Here is a 17,629-nt window from a genome sequence, read left to right on the forward strand (position 1 = left end):
ACTCTTTCCTGACACAGCAATTTAAAGTTCTTGTTTTGCTCATTATTTCACATTGAAGTAGGAAAAATCCTAAAGATCCATTTCATAGAAATGCTTTCAATTTATTAATTTAACTTATTTCACTCATAAAAAAGAAGATTAAGTCAATCTTAAATTTAAGTCTTGTAGTAATAATAACAGTTTTAGTAGAAGAAATTTACTGGGCTTTGATGTTCCATGGCTCCATGACCTTGCATCCAGCTCTCCAGCCTCTTCTTCCACATCCCTTCCCTGGGCAGCTGCCCACAGTCCCAAGGCAATGCCTTGTGCTGTGGCTGCTTTGCTCAATGAACCCCCCATGGGTTTGTTGCAGTCTCTCTGGCCCCTGTTGGATAAGTGCCCTGTGAGGTGCTGGGTAGTTCATGTTGTTTTCAAATGGTGCACATTCCTTGCTTCTCTTCTCAGTGTTCTGGGTATGTGGATCTGACTGATGTTTTTGTGGTTTTTTTTCTTTTAGGCTTGGCTGGTACTATTAAAGAAAGTCTTGACTTTGAAGGTCTCTGCGTGCTTTGCTCACACAATTCTTAGTGGTGGTAGTTACTCTTCAGTGTAAACTTATCCTTGCTCCAGTGTAATTTGTATCCCAGGGTGTAGAAAGTGAACCCTCTAGAAAACAGTCGGGGGCAAAGCCTTCCCCCTCAAACAGCAATGGAACTGGTGTCCAACCTGGGGATTGTGGGTTTGAGTTCTCTGAAATGCACCTACAGCTTAGTTAGACTGCCAGGCAGAGGAAATTTAACAACAAGACATAGGTATTTTTTTATATAAATATTCTTCTATCTTTCCTGCCTCTGCCTTCTCAATTTCTTCAAGAGTCAAACATAGTTTTTTGGTTCATATTTCAGTTCAATGACTGAAGCTATGGGTAGAGAAGTGCAGCTGGTAAGGATAAATGGAGTTTACAGGGAACTGCATGGAGTGAAAAACCATGGAGCAATGGACAGTTGGGATTTTGGAAGAGAGCAGATGTGTGAGTGGTGCTTCTGGGGGGGTTCTGCAGTTTGTGGCAAAAGTTACATTCTTGACATCGTTTTCACCCTCTTTCAGCTGCAGCAGGATACCTTAATTTTCCATTTGACTAACTTGCTCAAAAAATACGTGTTTTTCCTTATAGTGAAAGTGTGATATGAATTGGTGGTATTTTGTTTTTCTTTTAAGCATGTTTTAAAGCCAATATTTATTGAAAAAAATTGGGGCAGACCCCCTTCAGTAAATAAAGGAATTAGGTAAAAGTATTTTGTGGGGGCTTGCAAGAGGAAGATGATTAGTGTAACTTGCCTTCTACTTTTGAGCATCCACACTTTAAATTTCCCAATTCACTCTATGGAAGAGGGTTGGAACAAGTTGATCTTTAAGGTCCCTTCCAAAACAAACTGTTCTGATCCTGTGATTGGTGACAGCTGTAAGAACTGTAGGATAATGCATTCAGACTCAGCAGTTTTCTGTCATGTCTGATTTGTGGTTTGCCCTGTATAACACAGATTTTCTATGATGCACATTTGATGGACATTTTCAGTTTAGAGAGGCAGCTTGCTGTATTTAATTATGGTTTTTGTTTGATAATAAGCTGTTTCCTAGGTGGGAGATCATCAGTTTCTAAGAAATTTGTGTGACTCTCACTTTCCCTTCGTGTTGCAAATCTTTCCAGGATTCCTAAGCTATTGCTGGGATCAGAGGCTGCATGTGGGGGCTGTTGTGAACTGTGTGCTTGTCAGTGGTTGCAAACAGCCTGGTCACTGCAGAGCTCTCCTTCTATGCAGGTTCCCTCCTGCTTTTCAAAACGAAAAATTAACATCTGTAATGTGCCTTTTTTTAGTTAAAAGTCTGAATTAAGGCTTTAAGTGCTTTGGTTTGGATGTTGCTTTTCTTCCACTTCATTTTCTGTCTCTATCAGAAACTTTGGCAATAGCTGTTGGCCAAGCTGCTTAATTTAGTCACAGCTCTTCTTTGCATAAAAGTCATGTTGGGTTTCTTTCCTCAAAATAATGAGAGATGTTGAGGATAAGTTTAGATATGCTTCTGAAATCCCTGGAGACTGCAGTGAAACATACATCACCAGCTAGCACGGAGAGCTAGAGATGGATTTGAAACCATTGCAATTGGATGATGCTGAAAATTGCCTCTTTTTCCTGTCCTTCTTTCTTGCAGAGGGAAATGGATGGAAATGTGCTCAGAGTTACAGAGGAACTGCATGCAAGGAGGCCTCTGAAGGGAATATTTTCAAATGAAAATGGGTGACAGATGCAGAGCCTATAAAGTAGAAACAGACCCCCAGAAGTGCAAATTTGCAGCTTATTGTGATACACAGGAAAAGCTGGCAGGGAACAGGAAGGATGAAACTGCTGAGAGAGATTTTTAAATGGCCTCTGTGTACAGGGGCCTGTTGTTGATCACAACAAGAAGTCTTATTACTTTGGGTCCCACAGAATAAAGCTCAAAGCTATTTATGAAAGTAAATGTGTTTATTATAAGAGATGGAATAATTTGTAGAACACAGTTTTGTACCTGGAGTTTTCTCCAGTGCACAGCTTGTCTTGTGTAATATTATTCTATTTCTTACTCTAATTGGGCAGTACACAGAATATCTGTTCCTGTTGGTGTGCACAGCCACAGAGGAGTTCTCTGGATGTTCCTCTATGTGCTCTGTTTTCCCCCACAGCAGTGGTTTGGTAATGCTGAAGGAACATTGGTTGAGCACCTGAGAAAAAAAGGACTGAAGAAGGCAAGAACTTTTTTACAAATCCTGCTGGTGGGTTTTGTAAGCCACCTCCAGGTGGGATCAAGGTGACTGGAGAAGAGGATCTAACACAGATAAGGAATACAGGGTAGGATGGAAGCTTCTGTCCTCAGAAAGGGAACATTTCAGTGATGGAAGAGATTATAGGATTTTGTCTCTGGTTAATTTTACAGCAAGATTTGAAAATTACTTCAGGTTGGTGAGACTGGGTAGAGAAGATGCTGTGATATTTAGTGCAGCAGAAAATGGACTTAGCTAAGCAAGTTTTAGGGATGGAAATTGAGTGTGGTTTGCCTATAATTTGATGGAGATGATGCAATGCCATTCCACATGAAGTGCTGAAGATGCACTAGAAGATGAAACCATGATGATCTTATCTCTGAAATAACTTTCAGAACTATGGTACTTGAAATTCCTTTATTCTACTTAAATAAAAATAAAAGTTCTTTTCCTTTGAAGAGATGATACATTCCATTTGCTCTCTCAGAAAAACAAAAAAAGGCTTCATGGATTAGAAAACATTTTTATCTCAGTATTTCCTCTGGAGCATACACTGGAAATTGTTCCTGCAAGGTTTAGTGTCAGGAGGTAAGATACAACTTTTTATTCACTTAAGAGGGAAGGATTTCAGTCACATATTTATATACAGACACAAGTTGGATTTTTTTTCAGTGTTAGTTTGCAAAGATGAGTGTACCTAAAACTGAGAATTTTCTCTTGAAGAACTGCTTGAATGCCTACAGGGAGAGGGAAGTTATCCAACATGACAGGCTGGTGAGCTGGAAAGTGTCCAAATACTGGTTCATAGCACAAAATTTCAGTGCTCTTCCTTGTATAAGTCTTACCAGTTGAAAAAATATTGCTAAGTACATGATGTTTGTATCAAAGTATGCACACATTTTACACTTTAGATTATTGCAGGTTTATATTCAGGCTTAATAAAATGTTAACAGACCTACATGTAGATCTATAGGTAACCCATGCATAGGCAGGTTTACACCTTGTGCTGCTTTGGAGGCCACAGCATTTGGTTAGAGACAGATTAGTTCATAAAAATGACCTTTTGAACTTTCTCTTTGGTTGTCAATTATATTGGCTATGCTTGTTAAAACAGCAAAACTTAATATTTTTTCTCAAGTAGCAAACTTAAATGCTGCATTTCCATGGTTCCTATGTGACAGGTTGTCACTGCCCAGTACCTTTCTCCTGTTGAGACACTGTTACAGGAAAAACCATTTAGAACCAGTATAAAGTGCTCACTGTGACTTCAACACTTGAGTTGTTTCCATCATTACAGTATTTATTTAATTCTAAAGAACAAGTTCTGAGTGTACTTGCTGCAGCCCCTTAGCTTTCAGTTGGTTTCTGGGGGTTTTTTCCAATTAATTTATCACTTCAGATCAAGAATGACATGGCAAAGCTGTGTCCAAAAGTATTTAGCAGTCTGCTGTGCTGCAGCTGTGTGTAATGCCTTGTAAGCACTGTGTGTTCAGTTATGATTCTTCAGGATCTCCATAACTTTTTTTGCCACTGTAGTATGTGGGAGTATTCAAAAAATGTAAGGAGTCAACTGTTACTCTCACTTGTCTCACAAACCTGGGTATATGGGGAAGCAGTGAGAGAAGAAACCATGCCAAGCTCTTGCTGAAATACATTGTCCCATGGCTTCTGTTTCCTATGGAAGCACTGGAACCTGGGTGGGAATATTGTGCCAGTTCTCATCGTGGTAACAGGGCTGGAATTTAAAATTGCATCTCGAGGCTTTTTTACCTGTATTCCACCAGAGCAGTGAATGACATCAGGAATGCGAGTAACTGGGTATTTTGTCCTCCAGAGATGTATTTTGTGTACTCAGCTGAATATACCTGGCTGTGCCTCTTCCTGGATGCCAGTTTTGAAAAACATTGTTGGTGTGGGGGAATTGAACTACGGCTGCTCAGACTGGGTTACCACCAACTGGCTGACAGTAACTGCAGGAGAGACTGGAAGTGTGCTTATTATTGGCTTTGGCAGGGTGTCTGCGGAGACTGACACTTCCCACAAGCTCTCAGCTTCTGGCACAAAAAGCTACAGGTGGAGGGGAAATGGAGGCTGGGATACAATGAGCTGGGGACTCCCCTGAGAAAATCTCTGATCAGTCATGACCATGGCTGTTTTCAGCGTCAGAGGAAGCTTTTCTCAGGCTTTATCACTGTGCAGGGTAGTCCGCTCAGTCAGTCTGATGCTTTGGCACATCTCCTCTTTGAATGTTTACAAAATGGAGCTGTGATAAGGTTGGTAGTTCAACTTGTGTGTTCTATGTGAGTTCTGTTTCATTCTATCCTTAACCTGTTGGTAGTTCAACTTGTGTGAAGTTCTGTGTGAGTTCTGTTTCGTTCTATCCTTAACCTGTCAGGAGCCAGAATTATCCATTCTGGAGGGGGACTGGTGAGGAGTAGACCAAAAGAGAAACCTCTGTTTGTCTTGAGTCTCTGCTATAAGTAATTTCACATCAAAATACACCAGCCTGCTGATGTTGGAGAGGTCAGTGACGAGTATTTTGAGGGGTTACAATTAAATAGATGAGAATTGCACAATAAGAAATCTTTGCACATGTTTGTTCTCTTCTTCTGACTTTGCAGTTGCAAATTTTAGTTCTGTTTTATATCATCAATAGTGAAGGCATTAAGGAAATCTAAAATTCAGATTTATAAGACAAGTATTTGGGTAAGAACACAACTCTTAGTGTCATGACTGTCTATTTAACAACTCAGCAGCTTCGTGCTGCAAATGAATAACAGGAAGGGACAACACAGGTATGTTTCACTTGTGTCTGGTCTGCTGTGCAATACTTCACTCTAAATCCATGAGAAAGGCAGCAGGTTTATTCTCTTTTATGAGCATTGTAAAGGTAGTTTTTAAACTTGTGTTTTAAGTCTGCTTCACCAACTTATCCATAATTCTCTGTGATTTTATTCTTTCGTTTTATACAGCACTTCTGTCCTGTATATTTAAACAGTCTGTAGTTTAATGTTGTTTGTGAGGTGCACAGATTATTATTATGCAGGGCAGGTGCCTTTAAAGATGAACTGTAGCATCATTATTTCCTGACTATTACCTTTTCTAAAGGTAGAGAGAAGTTGCTTTTGAAAAGCCTTGCTTTTTGTGAGGAGAGGATTTGAAAGATTCCCACTTAGTTAATTATTTATAGCCTGAAAAATAATATAGCCTTACAATCGCTCTCCAAGCTTAGCTCCACTCCCCATGTAAGGAGCACCAGGAAAATGAAGGTTTCTCTGCAGCTCATGCTTTGACAGAGACACCCATTCTAAGTTACAGCATTATTACCATGTGTAGCATTATTTTATGTTATTAAAATATTTATGGCTAGATACTGGTTTTTCTTCAAAGCAATAGAATAAAAACTCAGTCAAAACTTGTCCCACTGGGTAAGACAAACAACTGGCTAATTTGTTCTTCACACTTTATTCAAATAATATCCTTTTATTTTTACTTTTTTTTTTGGTGGTTACTGCTGGCTTGGGACAGATTATGAAAGCCAAAATCATCTCAGTACTAACAGGTACTGAGAAATGTAGGAATATGGAGACTTCAAAAAAATGCTAAGCAACTTTTTTTCCTGGTACTTAAAAGAAAATGTATGTTTCTTCTTTACACAAAGCTTGTTTAGCTTCTCATGAAGTTGGAAACGGTGTGAGTTACCAAAGGACTGTCCACTTGTCTGGAACTCAAATGTCCTTGATGCCTGAAGGGCTTAGGGTGATGTGTTAAGAAATCATCAGAACTAGCAGGATGGATTTAATGTTTTTCTCTCAACCTTGTAATTAATTGTTTCTCTATATTCAGCTCTTAATCTTGATAATGTTTGTTATTTCTTAATATTAAAGAAATATTAATGTAAATAATTTCTTAAATATATAAATTCTCAATGTAGAGAAACTGAGACTCTGCAGTTTGAGGTTACTGTTGGAGATGCCACAATGCTCCCAAGTTAAGGGCTGAGGTTCAGTAGCTGGGGGTCTTTGGCACAGTGCATAACTGCCTATAGAAACAGAGGATGAAGGAAATTCTGTGCAACTGTGGTGTCTTAGGAGGAGGAAATAGTGCATAATGAGATAATAATTATGATATTTGAGAGGAATTCAATCCCATGGCAGAAAAAGTGAGGTGATGATACTTTACCATGTGCTGAGATGGGGAGAGAGAGTGATCTGGTAACACACTGAAGTGTCACATAGATATATTTATCTCCTGCTGGGCACATTTAGAATCAGATGGATCTAGTGTCTGGTCTGCCCTGGAACACGTCCAAAGAGCAAAGGTGCAATCGTGGTTTAAAGCAATAAATCACAAAAGTGTAGATAAACATTTCACTCTCCTCTTGGGAAAGGTGATGCTTCACCTTGCTGAGTTTCTAAGACAACACCAGAGAGGGAGGGAGGTGACCCTTTGATGACCTACTGATGGTCACTAAAGGAAAGATGAACATCTCTGGACACTCCAAGGGCTCTGAACCTTGCTGGAGAAATGAACACCTTCTCTGGGCAACAAAAGCTCTTGTCCCAGTGATGCCAAGGGCAAAACAAAAGCCTGGTTGTTTCCTTGCCTTTTCCCATTTCAGGTATTTCTTAATATCTCTACCTCATAACTGATTTTATATCTTGTATAAATTCAAAATTTTAGCTTACAAAGTTATATTTAGATCGTCAGAGAAGTCAATAATTGATGATATGTCTAATAAATCTGCAGTGTCCTGAGTTGTGTGGCACCTGCTTGTCACTCAGCACTGGGGTTTTTGTTATTCAGTCTTTACTGAGGCTGGCAGTTTGGAGAAGTCCCGAAGTTGAATTTGAGAACTGCAATAAGCCTAACTAAAAGGCTGCATGGAAATAAGTATCTTCAAGAAATTTTTGTCTGCTCAAATTATTTTTCCACAAGTGAGGGCAATTAATTTCAAAGAAGACAGGAGATAGAAGACATGCAGCATTCTGTATGAATTAATAGAAACTTCAATTCCTTGTATGTTTTGAAATATGTGAAGTCCTTAGAAAATAATATGCAAGTTAATTGCATAAGCAGATGCATATTGCCTTAAATGCACTTTCCCTGTGCTTTCCCATCCTCTTCTAAGCATAAGAATGAGGAATGGCCCAAGTAATTGAGTATTTTACATGATTGTATCATCTCTAGTTGGAGAAGAAAAGAGCAATCTCTGAAGTGGTTACATAATATGGAATATCGCCTGCCCTGTCTCAGGAAAAAAGATGACCTTTCTTCCTTTTTGTATCCCTGGGATGATCTCCTGGGACCTGTTAGTGAAATATCAGCAATTTTATAGAAGTTACTTCCTTCCTTCATTATTTCATATGTTGCCTTAATGGCCCTGCAATGAGGTTATTTTCAGAAAATTGTAGTGTTTTTTATTTTAGAGAATAATTTCATTGCAAAAGGTCTCCTTGGGAATAGCTTCAGGTTCAACTTGGCTAAGTAGCAGTGTGATTCAAGCAAAATACTGAAATGTATTCCTGTGTTATTAAGAAGGCAGGTAAAACATGAAGAACTTGGGCGTGGTTGTGTCTCACTTCAGACATGACTGAACATGGAGTTTTTCCAATGTTTTTCAGAAAAAGTTAAACAAGAAACCAAATGAGTACCTTGCCATGAAGCTGAGCAAGGCAGGCAACCCAGAAGCTGTAGAGAGGCTTGGGTTAGAGTTATCATACAGTATGTTAGCTGCATAAAATTAGGTGTGTGTTTCAGGTTTTTATTGCTTGGTTGGTTTATTTGTCTTGTAAAATTAAAAACAAAACAAAACCTTGAAAAACATTGATAGAATCCACAGAAATGTTGCCATGTGTAATCTGTCAAGATTGCTTTGTTTTTCCCCCAAGTCCAGAAAAAGAGTTATGAAGCAGGAAAAAAAATCTAACTGGCAGCCTGAGGGCATGTGTATCCTTGTATAACAGGAATCGACCTAGTTCAGCGGGAACATCCTTTCCTTTTCTTAAAAGAGTAAGTTTCATACATTGATAGAGATGTTTGTAATCCTGGTGTCACTTGTTTTGAACTGATGAACTTTGAGAAAATCACAGTATTCTCGGAGCTATTTCTGTTGCAATAACTTAGATTTCTCTTAGCAGCCTAACAAGGCTTATTTTCAAACCCTTTGAATATCCCCAGGATATTCCACAGGTTTGCACATCAGGCTGTTTCCCCCTTTAGCTTGTCTGGAAACACTGGTGTGCCCAAACCTATGGGGACACCCCTGATGCAGGACTTGGAGCCAGCAGCAGGGAAATGATTTGGACAAGGGCTACATTTGGGGTTTTCCAGCTGCTTTCAGTGGCCAGCCCAAACCACTCTGCCAGCCCACTGCCCACATCCTGCACACTGATATTCTCCAGTTTCTTTGCCACCAAAGAACCCGTTCCCCACACACTGCTGTGAAATCCTGGACAGTGTTCTTCAGTTCAGCAGAGTGCAAGTTCTTTTTCTGTCCTCTCCCAGATGCCTGGGACTACATTACTGGTTTCCTGTTTTCATGCTTGAATGCTCTGTTCTTCCAGAGCATCTGTGCCTTGAGCTGTACAAACTGCTAGGGCCGACTTAATGTCCTGGAACTCTCTAATTGCAGCACAGGCAGTTAGACTTTTATGATAATCTGGAAGGGGTAAGGGAACTCCACTACTGCTCCTGTATTTCAAATTTCCTCCTTCTCGACTGCCTTATTCATTCAGCATCAACCTATGAACAATATTATTTCTCCTCTTATTTGGTTGTGTATATATATATATATATATACACACACATATGATTTGGAATTATTTGCTAAATATTATTAAAATATTTTAATGTTTGTTGTATTTCAGAGTCTTGGAGGTCAAGACCTTGTACCAAGAAGAGATCAAATAAAAGACACTTTTACCTTATGTGACTATAGTGCCATTTAAAAAAAGACAAATGGCCTTGGTCTAGTAGTAAATGCTTTATTTTCATATTTTCTAAATATAAGAAATTCTGTAAGACATTTTGCTTTTAAGAGAAATATTTAAGAAAAAAATATTCTACATTACTGGATTCCTGACACAGAGCTCTGCAGGCTAGGAAACCTTGTTTTAAGATACAAAAGATTAGCAGCTTCCTTTAAAACAAAAACTGAGCAGAACAAGTTACTTTTTTTTTCCTTCTTAATAAACATACTTTAAAAACTGATCATAATCTAAATGGAAAATTTGATTCCAGTCCCTCTAGCTTCCCAGACTCTTGCCTTAATATTATAATGTTGCAGCCGCAGTTTGGAGAGTCTGACCAGGAACAAGATCCAGGACTAGGAAGCTGTAATGCAACATTCAGCTCAATGGATTTATGTTAACTATGGGAAAAGAATTTGTTTGTAGAACAAATCATAATGGTATCAAGATATAAGATATCCCTTCAAATATCTTGGAAGTTCTTTTGACTGTGTGATGGTACAGCATCTACCAAATGCTTGTTCTGTTCTTCAGCTTTACAGAACTAAAAAGACAGAAAATTACCTGCATCACAACAGGTCCTTTGGTGTCAGTGAACTGTAACAAGGGCGAATCTACAGACCACGATCTAATCAGCTTTTATGAGCAGCTTCAGTAGTACAGACCTGGAACTGCTGTTAAACCCGATGGCACTAATATAGAAAATACAGTGGAGGTGTAGGTTGTAATGGTTCTAATCATAACCTCTTTTCTCTGTGTGTTGTTAGATATGTACTGATGCTCCCACACACTCTGTATTGCAGTGACTAATCATAAAAATAAGAGACTATAAGACTGTTCAGGAGATGCAAACTAAATATCAGAGGCATAACAAATAAGATTTCTCTGGCACTCTCATTGATCAAGTTTGCTTTTATAAGGGTGTGATTCTGCTTTTGTTTGTTTCCTGCTAGGATTGCAATTCCCTAACATGTATCTACACTCATTATTTCTGTTTGCTTTGTCCAGGAGAAGGTGTTGGCACCCTGGCTTCTTAGCAAGACAATCTATTTGAATTTTAGTGATGAGGAGAAATAAATCTCTGTAAATAGCCTTGAATATTTTGGCAGTAAAGCAACACAAAGAAGTGTCTTTTCAGCACATAGTCATCACCCTCAGAAGGAGTTCAGATGGTCAGATGATGTGGCACCACGAAGTATTTTGATAATCACGTTTGCAAAGTTGTTGAAAACTGTTTGAAGCCCAGTTTGTGTTTGGGAAGACCTGTTGTAACACAGTGCTGTTACATCAATACTCACCCATTTTTCTGAGGAGGGTTTATGCTTGGGGTTTTTTGGGGAGCAAGTTTTAATTTCAGAATAAGGACATAATCTGTTGTCAGTGGGATTTAATGCCAGGGGAGCAGAGGTGCCTCCTTTTACCATCCTGGTGTGTTTTCCAAACAGCCAGGAACAGGAGTTCTGTCTCGTCCCGTTGTGGGTTTAGGATTCGGAGGCTCCTGGATTGCAGTGATTGAGCAGCCAAGGGACAGTCACACCCTGATGGAGCCTAAGGCAGGGCAGTCTGAAATTCTTTACCTTTCACAGGCTTTTGACTGGTTTTTCTTTTTCTCATTTAAAAAAATGGAAGAAAAACCAAGAGCTAAACTAATTCCTTATTTAGTTATTCAAAGAAATTTCAACCCTCATTTTCATTCTACTTTTATTGTAAGTATATAATAAATCCAGCTCTCAGGCTGGTGCTAGGTTATTAAAGGAAGATTCCTTATTCGGCCAGAGCCCAGGGAAAATGTGTTAGAACCTCCCTAAGAAAGACAGATTAGCATATGCACAAATAATTGATGCAGACAATGCTATTTGGGAAATTTCTATCTGTATATTATCAGAGTATAAAGATTCTCTGTTTCTGTTACATTATAATTGAAATTAAATCAACTGGGACACAAGTGACATTCCTCAAAGAGACCCGCACCTGAGGAGGATGCACAGTTGGCTGTAGGTTGTGGAATACCCATTGACAGGACATTCTGTAATTTTTGGAGTTTTATCCTTTTGTCTTTAGACACGTGTTTCCACGGGGTTTTCTTTTACTGAGAATTCCCTATGCTTCCTGTTAAACAATTTACCCAAAATTCAATGTGAAAAGCTCTCTGTTTTAGAAAGATTTGGAGTTTTGCTATGAATTTTGGTTTTAGCCAGTTACTCTGCTAACCAGACTCTAAGACATTTTTCAAGCTTAAAAGTGGAGCCCACTGTTACATAACAATTAAAAATTTAATAAAAGCCCCTACTGGATATAATTTCAATACGAAAAATATTTCAGATACAAATTAAAACTGTTCTAACAGTTGCTACTTGTTATTAATCAATCCTAGATAAACACAGTGGGTAGACTGGTTAGTGTAATGGATATGAGTTGTTGAAAAATTATTTTTATTAAGCCCTATTTTCTTTATAAAATCAATTTAAAAGTAAGAGGGAAGTTTTTGGAGTGATATGACTTTCAACAGTTTTAAGCAGAACTATTGTGACAAAGCTTTGTTTTAGCCATTCACAAATATATTGAATTAATCTCATCTCTGATCAAGTCATTGAAATTTAATTTAATTTTTCTGTCTTCAGTAAGCGCAGCTGAAAAAGACCAAAATCAAATAGAGTGATTTAGTTCTGGGAATACAGGAGGTGGCTCTGTTTAGTTTTAAGGAAGTGAATCATCATCCAAGACATTTGTCTTCACATTGTATAAATTTAAAATACATGGCTTAGCAATAAAAGATGTTACTGCACTTTGAAGAGCTTGGATTGCTCAGTTCTGCTCTTTCTGACCTCAGGGTTGCTCTCCCTTGCAGCTGCTCTGTTCTCTGCAGTCTCCTGTTTCCAGGGCAGGAAACTCTTCCCCCAGCCCCTCTATCACTTCCTGCAAGTTCCCAAGTTGGTTTCCAGTCCTTTTAAATGAAGAGATTGGCCAATCTCTTGTTACAGTTAATAAACCATGGATGGTATTTTTAATCTTACTCTTTGCCTGTACTTTGTGTGTAGCTCCACTGTTTCTGCGGGATACTGATTGCACCACCTCTAACGTGGGAATGAGTGCACCAGGACCCTTGGCAGGACCAGACCTGCTCTGCCTGCTTGGCTGCCCATCTGGTTTAGTGGCATCAGGGCAGTGCAACAGCAGTTGGAATAAGAAATTAGGGAAATGAGCAGCCTGACAGCCTTGGGATACTGGGGGTTCTCAGTGGACATCTCATGTACCAGGGCAGGGAGTTCCTTCTGGCCTGCGGGACCAGGCTGGAAAGTAGCTGAAGTGATGATGGGAGGCAATCAGTGGCTTGCAGAGGAGGAGGGAAGAAGCTGCACAGATCCCTGAAGGCAAGGATGGAAGATTTCATCTGCTAGAGCAGAGCTGAGGTCGGAAGTGTGACAGCAGTGCTTAAGTGAGTAGGTGAAACAGATCATTGTGTTTTTTGATAAATGTGCCTTGAACAAGTTAGTTCTGTTTCCAAGCAATGATTTCTTGTTCCAAGTCACAGCACCAGTTCCAAGTCACATCCATATTCTGGATTGGAAGGGATTCACAGGGGTCATTGAGTTCAACTCTTTAGTGAATGGCCCATATAGGTATTAAACCCACAACCTGGGCACTATTAGCACCATGCTGTGACCAGCTGAGCTCATCTCAGTTCCTCTGACCTCACTGATTAATGTTATCCATAATTTGTTTGCAAATATGCCTTGGAGATGAACACAAAGTTAGTATTACAGGAAAAGTAGTAAATTACACAACTGTGTTTGAACACAGACTTAAGCAGAAGTTAAATCTATTACAGTGGAGCATTCATATCAACCAGAGACAGTAGCAGAAATTCTGGAGTGGATTTATGGCACAAAACCAGCCAAAAAACAAAACCCAGCAGCAGCAAAAACATTGTAGAGAATGAAAAATCTTCTTTTTTGGAATATTGCTGGAAAATCAGTACAAAGTTAAAAATCCACCCCTCTAAAAAAAGGTAGATGGCAATGGACATATTCCATGAAAATCCAAGCTACTTTTATGTCCTACCATGAACCATTATTTTATTGCTTTTATCTATGTATGGAAAAGTCTTAAATGAAATAATACTGAAATTGTTTTGTTTGTCTAACTTGTAACATATCTTAAAATCTGCTGTTACTCTCCCATTGTGCTACAAAATTGTTCTGTATTATTCTACCTGGTAGTCTTCTGCTTTCACAGTTGTACATCCTTTTAGCTAAACTTTGTGAATGTAAGGAAAATGGTAGAACAAGCTAAAACAGCCCAGCATGTTTTCAGTCAGAAATCCAAGGCTGTCAGTGAGATGCGGAAGCAGGACCTGTTCAGTCAGCTATAAAACACAAGGAGACAGAACCAATGAACTATATGAACGTATAAATGGAAAATTAAAAACCCAAACCTACTAAGAGTAGATGAATGTTACTGTAAATGAATTATTAGTACAATGTGCTCATTGGCAAGCTCCACGTCTGTATGGATTGGGAGCTATTCCCCATTTCACATGTAATGAATACTCGAGGTTGTTGCATAGCAGCCTGTCCTAATGTTTATGTATTCGTGCCTTTCCAGCTAGAAACAGTACATTTTAGGACTGCACATGCATTGGCAGGGACATCTATTTCTGGAGAGAAACAGAACTACTGCATTAGCAATTCTCTTGAAATTCTGCTTATTTTTCCTTACAGACTGGTATTATTTAGTATTTGCATAATATGATCAAGATGTTTGTTTCAACCTCTACATATGCCATAGTTCTCAAGGTTTAATGGGGTTTTCTGAGGAACTGTGGCTTCAAGCTACTGTGGTTCTTTGTTGCATCACTGAACACCTTCCATAGTTGTAATGGCGTTGCTCTTTAGCTCATGACACGGGACAGCTGTGATGACTCAATTGTTCTGAGAAGATGGTATTTTTGGAGACCTTCTCAATAAAAGGCCTGTGGTACAACATAAATATTGATGATGTTTAACACTTGATTAAAATAGTTGGTTAGTTTTTCTTCAATTACACTCAAGATGACATATTTATCACTTTTCCTCCAGAAAGATGTTTGTACTTATTTCTGAACAAAGAAAACCCCAACCAAAACAGAGAGAACTCTTTGGCCCGTAGAAATTCTTGGTCACACTCTTTATGTGTGTCATTTCTACAATTACTGTTTCTAACATGCAATGCATTTTGAAACTTCTGGCTTATCCGAAAAGGGAGTTCAGAATTAAATCTCATCTATGATTGCTGCAAATACCACAAAACTGTTGGATTGTTTGAATAAGTTTCTTTGCCCAGTACAGAAAGCATAAACCATCATCAGTGAGTGTGGGATCACAAGTTGTGAGGATGGTGCAGAGTCCCTTTACCTCACTCCACGTGTGAGGGTAAGCAAAATGAGCATGTCCATGTGGTTCTGTGTTTACACTCAGGCTCTGTGTTGGTAAAGTGCTCTATTAATGAGCGCCAATGCTACTTAAGTGCCTACATTAAATAAATATCCTCCTGAGTCCTTCCAAAAGTACATCTGCATGAGGATTGCCTACCCTGCAGCCACTGAAACACTTCTACTAGATTAGGTCAGAATGTAGCTTCATTCCATGTTATTTCTCTTGTTTTTTCAGTGCATTTGCCTCATCCTTGTGCTGCTGCTCTATTTGAAGTTACTACGGCAACCTGTCACCATCTGCTATTATAAAGTGTGCTGGGGTTTAGTTGCTAGGTGTTGAAGTTTGTCATCTCACTCATATGATCCTGATGTTCCTCAGCTGTTTCTTTTCCATCCACAGCTAATCTGCACTTTCTCAGCAGTGCAAGAGATTCCACATCTTCCTGCCTGACCTTAGGAAGCCCTGTTTGTGTTACAGAATAAGTCTGCCATTCCTTTTGATGTGCCTTGTATATACTCAAGCAAAACAACATTTCTTTTACCTTACCCACTACTTCACAGTGTTTATACTAAAGCCAGCACTTTAGTTCATTTAAATATGGTATTAATTATGCGGGGGGTTAAGTGGACAGAGAATTTGAATATTTCCTCCATATTTTCTCCTCTGTTTTATTTTCATTTGACTGCCTATTTACTCGTGTTCCTGCTCCTGACAGCAGTACAGCATTCACAGTATCAATTTCCTAATTTCTTTACACATTTTTTTCAAGTCTTTCAGAAAACTGGATAATTAAAAAAACTGAGTTCAGTGCTGTATCTATTATGGGTTCTTTTACATTTATAAGGAAATTATTGTATTGAAGTTAGGAAATGTTTTATTAGATCTCTTCATAGTTGTGCAGAGCTGTTTCTGGGGTTCTTTCTGTTCATATTGTCTCAGCAGTCAAGTGTTTACTTTGATACGTTTATTTTTTATACATTTGACCTAGTTCTAATCAATGTTTTCTGCTGAAATTCACAGGCTAAATCCGAACAAACCTAAGCACAGCTAAAACGACTCCCTAGGATTCTACCTGAACTTCACCTTGTCTGCCACAACCTCTTTTATGCTATTCAATTCCTATGGACAGTGTTTGACAATGAAATAAGTTTTTTAATAGACTGTTGTGTGATTCTGAATTTCTTCTGCCCATCCCATGAACACTCAGGCTGTGTCCCGGTGTAAGAGCTGGTTCTTGTGCAGAACTTGCTGTATTCACAGGCAGTTCATGCTCTTTGCACATTCCAGTAAGAGGCACTTAAACCCCAGAGGAGAATTTCAGTGGATACAGAGAGATCTTTGCAGGTTTGATCACAGCTCTGTAGAGCCCTGTGTTATCCCTAAGTTCTGCCAGTGAGAATGGCAGTGCTGGGGGTGCAGGGGCGCTTCAGAGATCCGAGGCTGCCTCTGAGAAGCGAATATTTATTGCTGCCATTTGGGGATTAGGAGGGAGGGGCAAGCTTTAAACCTATAAAGATGCTAGCATATGATTTCTGATAGTTGAGATTGCTGGCAAGAAAATGATTAAAGATCAGACAGTATTTGTATTTCCCTGCTTTACAGTTAGATGGAAAGGATGGAGGAAGTTTTTGTAGCAAACCATCTTTACTGTCACCTATTTTATTATCATTCAGTCCAACTGATGTGAATTTGACAGGTTTGGTGCAAGGTCCTGGCCAGCAAGATACGATCTTTGCTTATGGCTCTTTTCAATGCATGTCATCTGTTAATTTTAAAATCACCATACACAGTCACTGAGGCATTTGTGCTGTACCATAATCACAGGCATAGCTAGACACATTTTTTGAAGTTGGTTTTAACAAAAGAAATAACCTTCTTAAAGTCTTTATGCCCTTAAGCATCATAATACATCTATTCAATGCTTGTGAAGAAATGCTGCTTATTTCAAACAGTGATTATTTAACTTGAATCTAGAGAGGCATTTAGTGGTGAATGCTTAACTACTAAAAATACGAGCTGCTTTTCGTGTCAATTCTCTAACTTCTGTCAGTAATCTTTTTTCAAAATCAAAACACGAGAAGAAAACCCCCACACAATTTCAGCACTGAATCCTTTGCAATTCATTATTCCTTTCAGCGATGCATTTAACACCACAGCAAAGATTTGTCTGCTCCAGAACTGTAAAAGTGAAGTACTACTGCAGGAAACCCAGCATTTCTTTTAGAAGAGCATCAGTACCCGAGAACACACGATTTCTTACCTGAAAGCTTTTGCTTTACCTGCAGAAAATGAGTCTTCTTAGCCTTAAAAAGTAGGCAAGGCTCTCACTAGCACTAAGGTTACTCCGACAGAAGCTACGGTATGTCCTTTAGGTTGTAATTTCACTGTTTGTATGCAAGAAGTGCGCTGGGTCTGCTCACGTAGGAATAAATAAATAAAGCCCCGGCAGCGCGAAGCGAGCGGCGGCT

General features: G+C 39.0%; 2 protein-coding genes across 2 annotated transcripts in view; one reads left to right on the plus strand and one right to left on the minus strand.

The window, feature by feature from the left end:
* Positions 1 to 17,623, minus strand: part of FAM196B (family with sequence similarity 196 member B) — a 29,359-nt gene extending 11,736 nt beyond the window's left edge. The window contains exon 1 of the mRNA XM_017726547.1: positions 17,422 to 17,623. The gene's annotated coding sequence lies outside the window, so the exon portion shown is untranslated. The remainder of the gene's footprint in view (positions 1 to 17,421) is intronic.
* DOCK2 (dedicator of cytokinesis 2) overlaps positions 1 to 17,629 on the plus strand; it is a 157,717-nt gene that overhangs the window by 79,920 nt on the left and 60,168 nt on the right. The gene's annotated exons all lie outside the window — the stretch shown is intronic.

This window comes from Corvus brachyrhynchos, unplaced genomic scaffold (assembly GCF_000691975.1).
Source record: "Corvus brachyrhynchos isolate BGI_N302 unplaced genomic scaffold, ASM69197v1 scaffold262, whole genome shotgun sequence".
Classification (NCBI taxonomy): Eukaryota; Metazoa; Chordata; class Aves; order Passeriformes; family Corvidae; genus Corvus; species Corvus brachyrhynchos.